A 12,629-nucleotide genomic window follows, 5' to 3' on the forward strand; every position below is an offset into this window, starting at 1 on the left:
GACTTTTTTTTTTCTTTCCTCTTCATGCACACCCCAACCTCTTCCTGGCTTCAAAGAAAGAAAGCATCGGTGACTAAGGACGGGCAAGTCTGTCAATTCTGGGTTCAGTTTCTCATTTTTCCCATCCAACACTAAATTCTCCACATTTCCACATCAGTTTGCAATTTTTGTTAAGTCCTTGTGAAAATTTGTTGGCATTTTAGTATGAATCGCTCCTAGTACATTCATATTTGTATGACATTTAATGTACACATTTTTGCAGAGCAATTTCCCCTAAGGTAGTGCATCTTCACAATTTTCACTAAAAAAAAAATTATGTACACTTTACCCTAGTGTCTGCAATTTGGAACACATTACTTGCCCAAAGAGCTGCATGACAAAATGTGGAGAATTTCAAAGAATGGCTGTGTTTCAGAGGTCATATGGTTTCAGAAAATGTGCATTTGCTAAGTTTGCCTGGATTCTGTTTCCCCTCCCCCTCCTTATTTATGGCAGCCTTTTCCAACATGGGACCCTCCGTTTGACTCAGTCAGGGTTGATTGATCAACATTGGTGATCAATCTCTTCTTCATGGTATCTAAATAAAATCACAAGCAGGTAGCGTTATCACCCCCATCCTGACTCTCATATCCTGCATGTGGATGCTGGGGGCATAAGAATATAAGAAGAGCCAACTGGCTCAGGCCAATGACCTACCTAGTCGAGCATCCTGCTCTCATAGTGGCCCACCAGATGTACCAATGGGAAACCATCAAGAAGGACCCAAGCCATAGCTGTCAACTTTTCCCTTTTCTTGCGAGGAATCCTATTTGGAATAAGGGAGTTTCCATTTAAAAAAAGGGAAACATTGACAGCTATGACCCAAGCACAAGAGCATTCTTCGCTCATGTGGATTCTAGTAACTAGTATCCAGATTCATTGATCCCTTCAACCACAGAAGCAAAGCATAACCATCCTGGCTAGTAGACATTGATAGCCTTCTCTTCCATGAATTTGTTGAATCCTCTTTTAAAGCCATCCAAATTGTTGGCCATCACTGCCTCCTGTGGGAGCAAGTTCCCAGCTGTGCACTGTGAAGGACTTTTCTTTTAATCTGCCCTGAACATTCATTTCCATTGGATGTCCACAGCTTCTGGTGTTAAAAGAGGAGAACAATTTTTCTCTGTCCACTTTCTCTGTGCCTTGCACGGTTTTACAAACTTTGATCCCGTCACTTCTTGCTCACGTTTTCTCTAAACCCAGACGTCTCAAATGTTGCAACTCCACAGGGGAGTCGTCCCATCATCTTGGCCATTGAGGTTGCTGTTTTCTGATCCTTTTTTGCAACTCTATCATGACCTGTTTGAGGGAAGGCAACCAGAACTGTACACAGTATTCCAAACGTGGTGATCCCTCACGTATCTTGATAACAGATCCAATAAAAAATTTATAAAAATTAAAAATAAAATTCTCGTTCTTGATCTTATTTCTTCCTTTTCTTTATCTTCTTGTTCTTTTCTTTTATATTTTACCTTTCATTTCTTTTCTTTATTGTGAATATTGTTTTGTAGAGCAGTGTTTCCCAACCTTTTTTGGGCAAAGGCACACTTGTTTCATGAAAAAAATCTCGAGGCACACCACAGCCCCGTGACATCAGCGCGCAGCGTCACTCCGGGAGGGACGCACGAAAGTGTAAGTTTCAATTTCCCCCCCCCCTTGCCTTCCTTCTGTGCCAACCGCCAAAAAGCCAAGAATCGCGGGACCGCCGGCGGAGGGGGGGAGGGCGAGCGGAGGCAGCGGCGAGCCCCGTTCCTCCCCATCCGCCCCATTCCGTGCAAGGAGCGCGAACAGGTGTGAGAAGGGGGTCAAACCTGCGGGCCGGCGCCGGGGAACCTCCAAGCTTTGGGGGTGGGGGGGGAGGAGGCAGCAAAGCGAGGCAGGAAGGAGAGCGCGGCTTGGCTGGGTGAGCTTTGGCAGGGGCAGGGAATGAGAGCCGCGAGGCGGGCGCTGCGGACGGAGGCGCTGCCCGCCGAGCTCGCAGGCAGCTGGCTAGGCAGACGGTGAGAGCCCCGCGCTGGGCGGCCTCTCCTGGGAAGTTTCAAAGCTGTAGTTAACTTTTTTAATTATTATAAAAAAAATTGAATGCTGGAGCACGGTTTCTGTTCTCATCCTGAAGCAAAGTTCTTAACCCAAGGTAATATTTCTGGGTTAGTGGAGTCTGTAACCTGAAGCCTCAGTTACCCGAGGTACCACTGTCCCATGTAATGTAGTTTTGTGTTTTTGTGTTGTGAGCCTTGGATGTTAAACAGCCACCACCACCGCAGGCCCTTAAAAACAAGGTACTTTCATATTCATCTTTACTTGGAGGCAAGCCTCCCTCTTCCCAAGGGGGCCACTTCCCAATTCAGAGTGCTTGGCATCCTAAGGAGGGGAGCAGCGCTGTATTTGGGACGCTGCTGGCGGCAGAGGGGCGCAAATAACAACACTGAACAGATCCGTTGGAAAAAGCAGCTGTACCAAAATGAATTATTGCGAAAATGAGGGATATTTGAGGGAGGGGCCGTCAAATGTTGTCCTCGCCCAGGACGCCAATTGAAGGAAGCAGCGGGGGCGGGGGCGGGTTGGAATCCTCTCAGCCCGGCCTCCCTCACAGGGTTGTTGTGGGGGGTAAATGGCGGGGAGCCCCGCCCGCCCCCCCCCCACCGGAGCTCCTGGGAGGGAGAAAAAGGAATGCGAAAGCGCTAATAATAAAAGCCAATTTATATATGTGGAGAGAGGGAGGGAACCCTGAGGCCGCGTCAGGCCCACAAAGGCGGGAAGGGGCCCCTCAGCCATGCAGGAGGCGCCTGTCCCGCAAGAGGCCGGCAAAGGTCACCTCTGACGCCCTTGCGCCTCCCTCCCTCCCTCCATTGCGCGCACAGCGGGGGGGCGTCGCTCACCATCCTCCGTGGCTGCGCGTGGCGGCTGCAGGTCGGCGGGCCCCTCTGGCGCGCGTGGACGGCGGCGCCCCTGGCGCAACTCAGGCGCTGGAGGGAGCGGAGCGAGCGGTACATGGCGGAGGCTGAGGAGCGAGGCGCCGCGGGCGGGCGAGGGGGAGGAGGACGGAGTGGGCGGAGTCGCAGCCAATGGGGTGGAAGAAACCCACGTTTCCTTTTTGAAAGAGAAACTTTTAAACGAGCGCGTGGTTGAAGAAGGCGCTTGCCCAGCTCCCCTCTGCGCCTCGGAGGGCGGGTTTGAGCACGCGCAATGCGCCGCCCTCCCGCCCTGCGCCGCCGCTGTTTCGCGCTCCTCCCTTGTGTGTGCGCTGCCCCGCCGCCGCCCCATTGGCCGGGTCCTGTCAGCTGATCCTGTGTTATTTCCTCTGTGTGTGTGTGTGTGAGGGGAGAATGGAGAGAGAAACCTCGGCACCATCACCGCGGAGCCGCCCCCGGCTCGACGCGGATCCTCGCCGCCGCCACCCCGCCTCTCGCCGCCCGACTCGCCCGCCTCCCTCCCACGGCACACCAGGCAACGTCTCGCGGCACACTAGTGTGCCGCGGAACACCGGTTGGGAAACACTGTTGTAGAGGTGCAAATAATTGTAAATATCAGAAGAGGTAAAATGTTTTCTAATTTTCTATTGGTTACATGTATTTTCCTTTTTTTGTATATTTGTATTTTTTTCTAATTTGTACTCAATAACATTAATAATAAATAAATAAATAAAGCTCATCACGTGTCCATCTCCTCGTCCCACTTGGCGGCGTCAGGCAACTTCATGTTTTGTCACATGAAATCAAGGAACATGGAGGCCTGCAGTAACCGGCCCAGCCTCTGGAAGTGCCGTGTATGGTAGGAGAGACTCCACAGCTGCTTTGATCCCTTCGTATTGCAAGAGGCTCTCTGGCGTCTCATGCTTGAGGAAGGTTTCCACCACTGCCTGAGCCTCGAGGTAGTTCTGCCAGTTTGTGTTCCACGTGATGGAAAACTTCAACACAGCCTCTGGAAGAAGGGGTTTGGGGAAGACACATCAGGAAGGAGTGCAAGTTGCAGGCAGCGTGGCCACCTTGAACCAACACACCTCTCTTGCGAAGTGTGGCCAGGTCTGGGCACACATCTGACCTGCGCCTTTCTTCAAGGCAGGGAAGCAGATCCAACACCCCTCCCCCCCTAGTAGAAACAATTAATGATGGGAGGGGTGACTGAGTTTATTCCAGACTACATGGCTTGCAGGAATGGGTTTTATAATATTTATAAAAGTACAACAACAACAACCATATGTATTATAATCTTTGCTTTAGTATTACAGAGCTGCTGGAGCTAATTTGAGGCTGTGTACACACCATACATTAAAAGCATTATCACTTCTCCCCTGTAAGAATCCTGGGAACTGTAGATTACCCTTCTACCACACAGCTACAATTTGTAGCACCCTTTACAAACTGCAATTCCCAGGATTCTTTGGGAGAAATGTGCTTTTAATGCCTATTTTTCCTGCAGCAGGCATGCTCAGCTACCCCTCTGGAAGCTCAATCCCACAGAAAGCTGTGACAGCCACCAACCTGGATGGTTTTATGCAGGAAAGGCTATCAATGGCCACTAGGCACGAAGGCTATGCTCTACCTCCACAGTCAGTGGTAGTAACGTTTGTGAATAGTAGTTGCTGGAAGATGCAGGAAGGGAGAATGCTCTTGTTTCCACAGGCCTCTGGTTGGCCACTGTGAGAACAGGATGCTGGACTAGACAGGCCAATGTGGCCTCATCCAGCAGGCACTTCTTATGTCCTTATGTGGTTCAAGGGTAGACATTGTGAGAAGGCATCTTCCAAAGCAATCCCACCCCGCAAATAGCTTTGGAGCCTTCTTGCCTCTAGCCTAGTCCTCACCCCTTTTCCTGTTCCCGCTGGAGTCTTCTTTTGCTTGCCACGCCCGCGGGCTCTCTTCCGGCCAACGCTGCCAATGACAGATCTTAAAAACTTGGGGTCGGTGCTGGAGGCCCAAAGACCAGGGTGACTTCAGAGCGGAGGACGCAGCAGGCAGTTCCCTATCAACGGTGCCAAATCCAAGCAAATGTTAGCTCCAGTCCTGTTAAATTGATCCAGCAATTATGCACGTTAAAGAAGGGATTAATTCCTCAGGCAGTAGGAAAAGACTTTCTGTGGCTTTTTCATAGATGGGAGCCCCCAACTACTGCCACTGTTGACAGCCTGTTGCCCCTTCACTCTGCTTGAATGGGTTATGTCACAATGGTTCCTTCATCAGGTGTTTGTGAGCATGAAAATGCTGTTGGGAGTTTCAGCAATGAAGGCTCAGGCACAACATACTGTTTGAAAGTCTGAACATTTCCTCTTTTTTTATTTAACAAAATTTATATACCACTTTTATCATTTATATACAAATTATTAGGAGAGTAAGTTAAAAATATACTGTAGTTTATTCACTTATAGGCTAGTTTACATACTTTATTCCTTCTTATACTTCTATCCCACCTTTCCTCCACAGAGCATACACACTTCAGCCTCCACCTTCTCCATTTTATCCTGACAGCAATATTGTGAGCTAGGGCCATAGCTCAGTGGTAGAACAACTGCTTAGCATGCAGAAGGCATCAGGTTCAGTCCCCAGCATCTCCTGGTGGGACTGGGAGCGCTCCCTCTGCGCTTCGGAGGCTTCGCGTTGCTATCGCTGAAGCCAAGGAGCCTGCATTCGCTCCATAGGACGCACACACATTTCCCCTTAATGTTGGAGGGGGGAAAGTGTGTCCTATAGAGCGAAAAATAACCCTCTGTAGAATTTTGCTTCATGTTTCAGAGGGCTTTTGTTTGCAAGTTTATACAAATATAATGGGTCAATTTATCTCCATTGGGTGGTATCCAAATAGCGTTACCACCTTTGGTTGGGCAAAATAAGAGACAAATCTAGGGGAGGGGAAATGAGGGGGGGGGGTAAAAATTACTTTACCTGGTGCAGAATGAAATGACTTCAAAGCAATCCATTACACTGGGTTGTTTCCAATGCTGGTCATACTCATAGAGTAGTCCCAAGGAAATTTATGAATCCAAGTTAGCGATGCACATTAATTTCTTTTATATATATATATATATATTAAGGTTTCAAATGATTACAAAAATAAAGACAAAGAAAAAAGAAAAAGCAGTAAAAAAAGATACAATTAAAGGAAAAAAAGAAATCAATCTTTCCATACCTTATCTTTCATCTGCTTATTTCCTTGACCTCCTCACACCTCCCTTTTTTGTATTCTAGTTCAAAAATTATTTCAGCAAGTCCTTACCCTTTTTGTTTTTATCTTAATATTTTATCATAATATATTATGGCTTTACATTTTTACATGTTAACAATCCATTTTTACGTACCCCTTAAAAACATTACTGCTAAAACCACATAACTTCATTCCAGCATCTCTCTAACATTCCTTAATTTTACAGTGTTTCTGTAAGTAGTCTTTAAATTTCTTCCAGTCTTCTTCTACCAACTCTTCTCCCTGGTCTCGGATTCTGCCAGTCATTTCCGACAGTTCCATGTAGTCCATCACTTTCATCTGCCATTCTTCCCGGGTGGGTAGATCTCGTGTCTTCCAATACTTTGCGACGAGTATTCTTGCTGCTGTTGTTGCATACATAAAGAAAGTTCTATCCTTCTTTGACACCAGTTGGCCGACCATGCCCAGGAGAAAGGCCTCTGGTTTCTTCAAGAAGGTATATTTAAATACCTTTTTCATTTCATTATAGATCATCTCCCAGAAAGCCTTAATCCTTGAGCACGTCCACCAAAGGTGAAAGAATGTACCTTTATTTTCTTTACATTTCCAACACTTATTATCGGGCAAATGATATATTTTTGCAAGCTTGACTGGTGTCATGTACCACCTGTATATCATTTTCATAATATTCTCTCTTAAGGCATTACATGCCGTAAATTTCCTACCTGTGGTCCATAACTGTTCCCAGTCAGCAAACATAATGTTATGTCCAACATCTTGTGCCCATTTAATCATAGCTGATTTCACCATTTCATCCTGAGTATTCCATTTCAACAGCAAGTTATACATTCTTGATAGTATCTTAGTTTTGGGATCTAACAGTTCTGTTTCTAATTTTGATTTTTCCACCTGGAAGCCAATTTTCTTGTCCAGATTGTAAGCCTCTCTTATTTGATAATAATGAAGCCAATCTTGCACTTTATCTTTTAGTTTCTCAAAGCTCTGCAATTTCAATTTATCTCCTTCTTGTTCCAAAATCTCCCAATATTTCGGCCATTTGGCTTCCATATTAAGCTTTTTGTGAGCCTTCGCTTCCATCGGTGACAACCACCTTGGGGTTTTACTTTCAAGTAGATCTTTATATCTTATCCAAACATTAAACAATGCTTTCCTGACAATATGGTTTTTAAATGCTTTGTGTGCTTTGACCTTATCATACCACAAGTATGCATGCCACCCAAATACATTATTAAAGCCTTCTAAATCCAAAATGTCTGTGTTCTCAAGAAGCAGCCATTCTTTCAGCCAGCCAAATGCGGCTGATTCATAGTAAAGTTTAAGGTCTGGCAGGGCAAATCCACCTCTTTCCTTTGCATCAGTTAGTATTTTAAATTTTATTCTGGGCTTCTTGCCCTGCCAGACAAATCTAGAAATATCTCTCTGCCACTTCTTGAAACAATCCATTTTGTCCAAAATTTGCAATGATTGAAATAAAAACAACATTCTTGGCAATACATTCATTTTTATAGCAGCAATACGGCCTAGCAAGGAAAGCTTTAGATTTGACCATATTTCTAAATCCTTTTTCACTTCTGACCAGCATTTTTCATAGTTGTCTTTAAATAAATTCACATTCTTAGCAGTCATATTAACCCCCAGTTATTTTACTTTCTTAACCAGCGTTAAACCTGTCTCCTTCTGAAACCTCTCTTTCTCAATCTCGGTTAGATTTTTCTCTAAAACCTTGGTTTTCATTAATTTCAATGACTCACATCCTCCTCACCTGCTGAATTTCTGCCTGTCAGAAACCCAGCCAAAGAAAGAAAGAGAACAACAAATTCTGTTTCTCTTCCTAACAGAGCTTTGCTTCCAACATCCATTCCTCTCTCTCTGTCTCTGTCTCTCTCTCTCTCTCTCTCTCTTAATATTTATCAGAATTTTTTTTAATTTTGCAAACTTTTACAATCACCAAATCACATATCATACACTTGACATCTACTTCCCCTCCTCCCCCTCCATGGTTTGCTTTAGTTACCCTTTTCCACTGTTTATTCTAATCAATTCCTGGTCTTTTACTTCTCAGTTTCTCTCAGTTAACCCTATACTGCTGAATTTACTCTAAAAGTGCTAACGTCTTAGTTTGCTTATAATGGGGTGTTTTTTTTAGATAACCTACCTATATTTTTCCAATCTTCCTTAAAGAGCCTTTCTTCCTGATCTCTTATTCTGTTAGTTAATCTGGCCATTTCTGCATATTCCACCAGTTTTGTCTGCCATTCCTCCTTTGTTGGTATTAGACCCTCCTTCCATTTCTGAGCATCTATGATTTGGGCTGCTGTTGTGGCATACATGAATAGAATTTTCTGATCACTAGGTGAAGGATGATCAGAGTGAAGGGCAGGTTAACAGCAGCAGCAGCAGCAGCAGCAGCAACAGCAGCAACCTAGGCACCTTTATCTTCCATCCAGGCAAACAAGAAGTGTTATCAGAGTTCAAGGACACTTTCTAACCGAGCAAAGAACACTCAAAGGGTGTGCAAACTAGGAAGTGCAGTATGGAAGGGTCTGTGGCCCTGAGGTTCCCCACCACTGACGTTTAGTGTTAAGGGTAGCTTTATGGAGAATGCATTGCAACAATCAGATCTGGAGACCATTCTTCTTTGCCATGGGGAACCAACCAAGCCAGTGGCTATTTGCAAGCCTTTCCTGAATTGATGACCCTAATGCAAAAAAGGGGGAAAGACTGTGCCTTGCCACCATGCCAGCTTAGTGCTGCTCTCTGCTGAGTCAAGCTTCAGTGAGTCTAAAAGGTGGGAAACCGCAACAGTAGTTTGTTACGCACAGGAGCTGAGGTTTAACACCTTGAGGATCTTCAGTCCATGATACTTCATGATGCTGACTAAGTAGACCTGTTCTAGTCTGCTCATGGGAGAATTTCTTGTAACACTAAGCTAGTTATGGATAAAGCCTATGTAAAACAACAGCAGCAGAGCTCTTGAGTCATGCTGGAAAGACAATGCATATTGGCCAACGAAATCTGGAATTTCAGCAGCAACGAAAGAAAGAGACCAGGAGAAAAAGAGAGAGAGAAAGAGACTGCAAGATTTTCCAAAGTGATAAATTCTGAATCAGGATCGCAGTCGTTTGATCTTATGAATGCTCAACCCTCAAATGTGTTTATAGTACCAGGATATGTGATATCATCAGTTACTTCAATCTAGCTAACCTTTATCATGTTCAAAACTCTGTTTTTAGGTACCAAGGCACAATGTGCCTCTCACTGTGTGGGTGTACATCTTTACAAATGTTGGCTGTTGGTAAGAGCTTTTCAGAAATGCTCCCATCAACTCATTCCCTCTAAGTTGGGGAAGGGGGACCAGCAGGCCTCTGGGTATTTGTTGAACTACAACTCCTGTCATCCATAACCGTTGGCCATGCCAGTTGGGACTGATGGAATCTGGAGTCCACCAGCCATAGCTTCCCATCCCTCACCTGACTGTATCACACACACAAGTTTCTTAGGTTTCCTAAGAGTTTTTTAAAAGCGTAGCTTCTCAGAAGGATTGAACAGACCAGAAGTGTGCAGATTCCTATGTACTATACATGTACCATCCATCTATAGATGTGAGTAATCTTAAAAAACCATTTAGACAAAGGTGGGGAAAGAAATTCAGCCCTAGGGCCACATTCCATTCTGGGCAACCTTCCAAGGGCCACATGCCACTGGTGGGCGGAGCCGGAGGCAAAAGTGGGTGGAACAGCAAGCGTAAATTTTACCTCCATACCATAAGCTAGTTTCTACATACACTCACACAACCCTCACTATCTTCCAGCAAGTCAAGCAACCAATGTTGAAGAACACATTTCAGCCAGGCAAAGCATTCAGGTGTGAAGCCAGGGAGATGTATGGCCTACAGAGAGTTTTGAGGGCCAGCTAGAGATGCCCTCAAACCCCTGGACCTAAGGTTTTCTACTCCTGTTTTAGACCCCATCACCCTGATCCAACAATCTATGAAGCTCCGTATACGTTCACAGAACAAGCTCTACCCAAGCTGAGGCTTCCTCATTCACTTCCATTGCTGAGGTCAGTACGACTCATGGACACAAATTGGAAATCAGCAACCTGGATGCTTGCTGACCTATTTATGGGACTTTTTCTGCTGATGAGTAGATTGCAAAACAGATACGCTGGTGGCGCAGCGGCTTTTGCGTTCTACGGAAATACTTATCAGCTTCCCGGGTGTTTATGACAAATGCTCACAGGCTTTGCTGTTGCTTGACAAGGAGCAAAGGCTGAGGAAAGGATGTGGTTGTCGGGTAGGCAACTTTTCTTCACTTGGTGTTGCTTGGCTACTTCAAGCAAGAGCTGCTAGTCCCACTGGTGCTTTTCACACCCACGGAGCAGCAGCAGGGCCACATGCCGCTACAGTGCATTTTACTAGGAGTTGCAGCTACAATTTTAACTCCCAAACTACATGCCAGGAATGGCACAAAGTACCAAACAACTAACACAGCGTGAGAAAATACAAAAAACAGTAGATGTGTACCCAAAGCGCCCATCCACAGACAATGCCTTTTGCATCTCTGCATGATGCTTCGTTTTGACTTTGCCTCTTTCCACTCAGTTTTCTTTGCACCAGAGGCACCGTCTTGCACCCAAGACTGGGGAGCTGGCATGTAGCAAGTGTGTGTGACATCATGTGTGAGGTAATGCGTGCAACACACGTGTGACATCACATCGAGAGGAAGCCAAGCACATAGCCCAGCATGGAGTGGCTTCCTGTCTCATACTGAGGAGGAGCCAGCCACTGAACTGCACTGTGCTCAGCTTGGTGATGGGTCTCCTCTAGCCCCTTGAAGAGGCCTAGCCCTGTGCCAGCAGGTTTTAAGGGAACCCAAGACACCTCCGCCGCTAAGAGTTGATGCACCTGCTCTGGACTGAGTACATTTGCACCAATCAGCTCTTTTATTTGCTCCTGGTGCAGAGACACAGCATTATTACCCACCCTCAAAAGAGGTTAGCTCTTCCCAATCCAGTATTGGCTACTTGTATATATCCATGCCCCCATTAAATCTGCAGCCACACCTTTGTAGCATACATCACTCTGACTTGTCCTTCTTCTGACTGGGTTCTTTTGGACAGAGTTACTCTATGTCTCTGCACCAGCTGATTCACTATGGGTGCCCCCAGAATGGCAGTGTTTTGCAGGAAGGATTAATTGGATTAAAGTGCTCTGTCCCCCAGCACAACAACTCCATTAAAAAAGAAAAGCATCAGGGGCCCTCCAGACATCCTTTTTATGGTGGATTCATGAAAATATGGTCTCATGATGCTACTGAGGTGGCCACATGTGATCCTGCTTTCAATTACTTGGGTTGATCTACACACAGCAAAAAAAAACCCTCTATAAATAAATCATAAATTAAAAATCATTATAACAAAAGGGGGAGAAACACTATGGAAAATGGCTTTCCACCCCCTCTCTCTCAGCTGAGTCCACAGTTTATGTTTGCAAGGGTTTCAGGACAATCATACTGCTTCCTTTCCAATTGCTGCACATTCTGGAACTTGCTGATGAAATTCTGTAACCTTTAATACCACAACTGTCCCTAGCTTTATTTTTTGCCCCTTCTGCTGAACTGTACCACGTCCCCTGGGCAACAATAATATGATGGCATCAAGGAAATATCGCAGAACAGCCAATAACACAGAATATATCCACCACTAATGTACTATTATTGTGTGATGTACTATGTTTTTCCAAAAACACCCACCATAGAACTGCAGTCTGGAGGGCCCCATGGACTTTTTCCAGTTAGAAAGTGATGGGGAAGTGCAATGAAAAGTGTGGGGTGAACAAATGATATGTGAGAAACAACCTACAAGCAAATCAATATGAATGCTCATCATTGCATAACCTCCCTGCGAACAAATCAGAATTAAAGCTCAATAAAGACTGTGTGCAGTGTAACCTGCAGATAAACCTTGTGCAAGCAGATCAGGACAAAAGCTCATCCGAAGGGGCCCTAAGTTACTCGTTTTTTCAGAGATGCTCCATGATTATCCAGTTTTAAACTCAGAATAGACTCTGGAGGTCCTGTAGTATATCCCTCCCACCCCCAGTGCTCAGTACAGGATTTTTCTCAATGCAGGCCCATAATGATCTCTCTTCACTTCCCAGATAATTGGGGCAATTTATTTCAGCACTCAGCAGCCTGTTTTATACAATTTTATTGACACATCCAGCAAAACAAGTTGAATAGTAGAATGGATTACATTTCTTCGAACTGCAAGTGTACAAGTGTTGGGAGTGGGGAATTGTACTTCTGAATGAAATTGTAATAAAGTGTAACATAATTACATGTGGAATAAGCTCAGATCAGCCATGTCTAGGTCTAGTAAAACAGAGCCAGAGACAAGTCAATCAGCAAGATCCTTATTTTTTAATCTTA

General features: G+C 45.2%; 1 long non-coding RNA gene across 1 annotated transcript; it reads right to left on the minus strand.

Annotated features, from left to right (window-relative positions):
• Positions 1-3,581: 3,581 nt before the first annotated feature.
• LOC309361943 lies at positions 3,582-4,946 on the minus strand. Its single transcript, XR_014164703.1, has 2 exons — positions 4,844-4,946; positions 3,582-3,960 (listed from the first exon to the last, which is right to left on the minus strand). It is a non-coding gene; the product is annotated as an uncharacterized lncRNA (long non-coding RNA).
• Positions 4,947-12,629: the final 7,683 nt, after the last annotated feature.

The sequence above is a fragment of the Podarcis melisellensis genome (genome assembly GCF_964234715.1).
Source record: "Podarcis melisellensis genome assembly, chromosome: Z".
NCBI lineage: Eukaryota > Metazoa > Chordata > Lepidosauria > Squamata > Lacertidae > Podarcis > Podarcis melisellensis.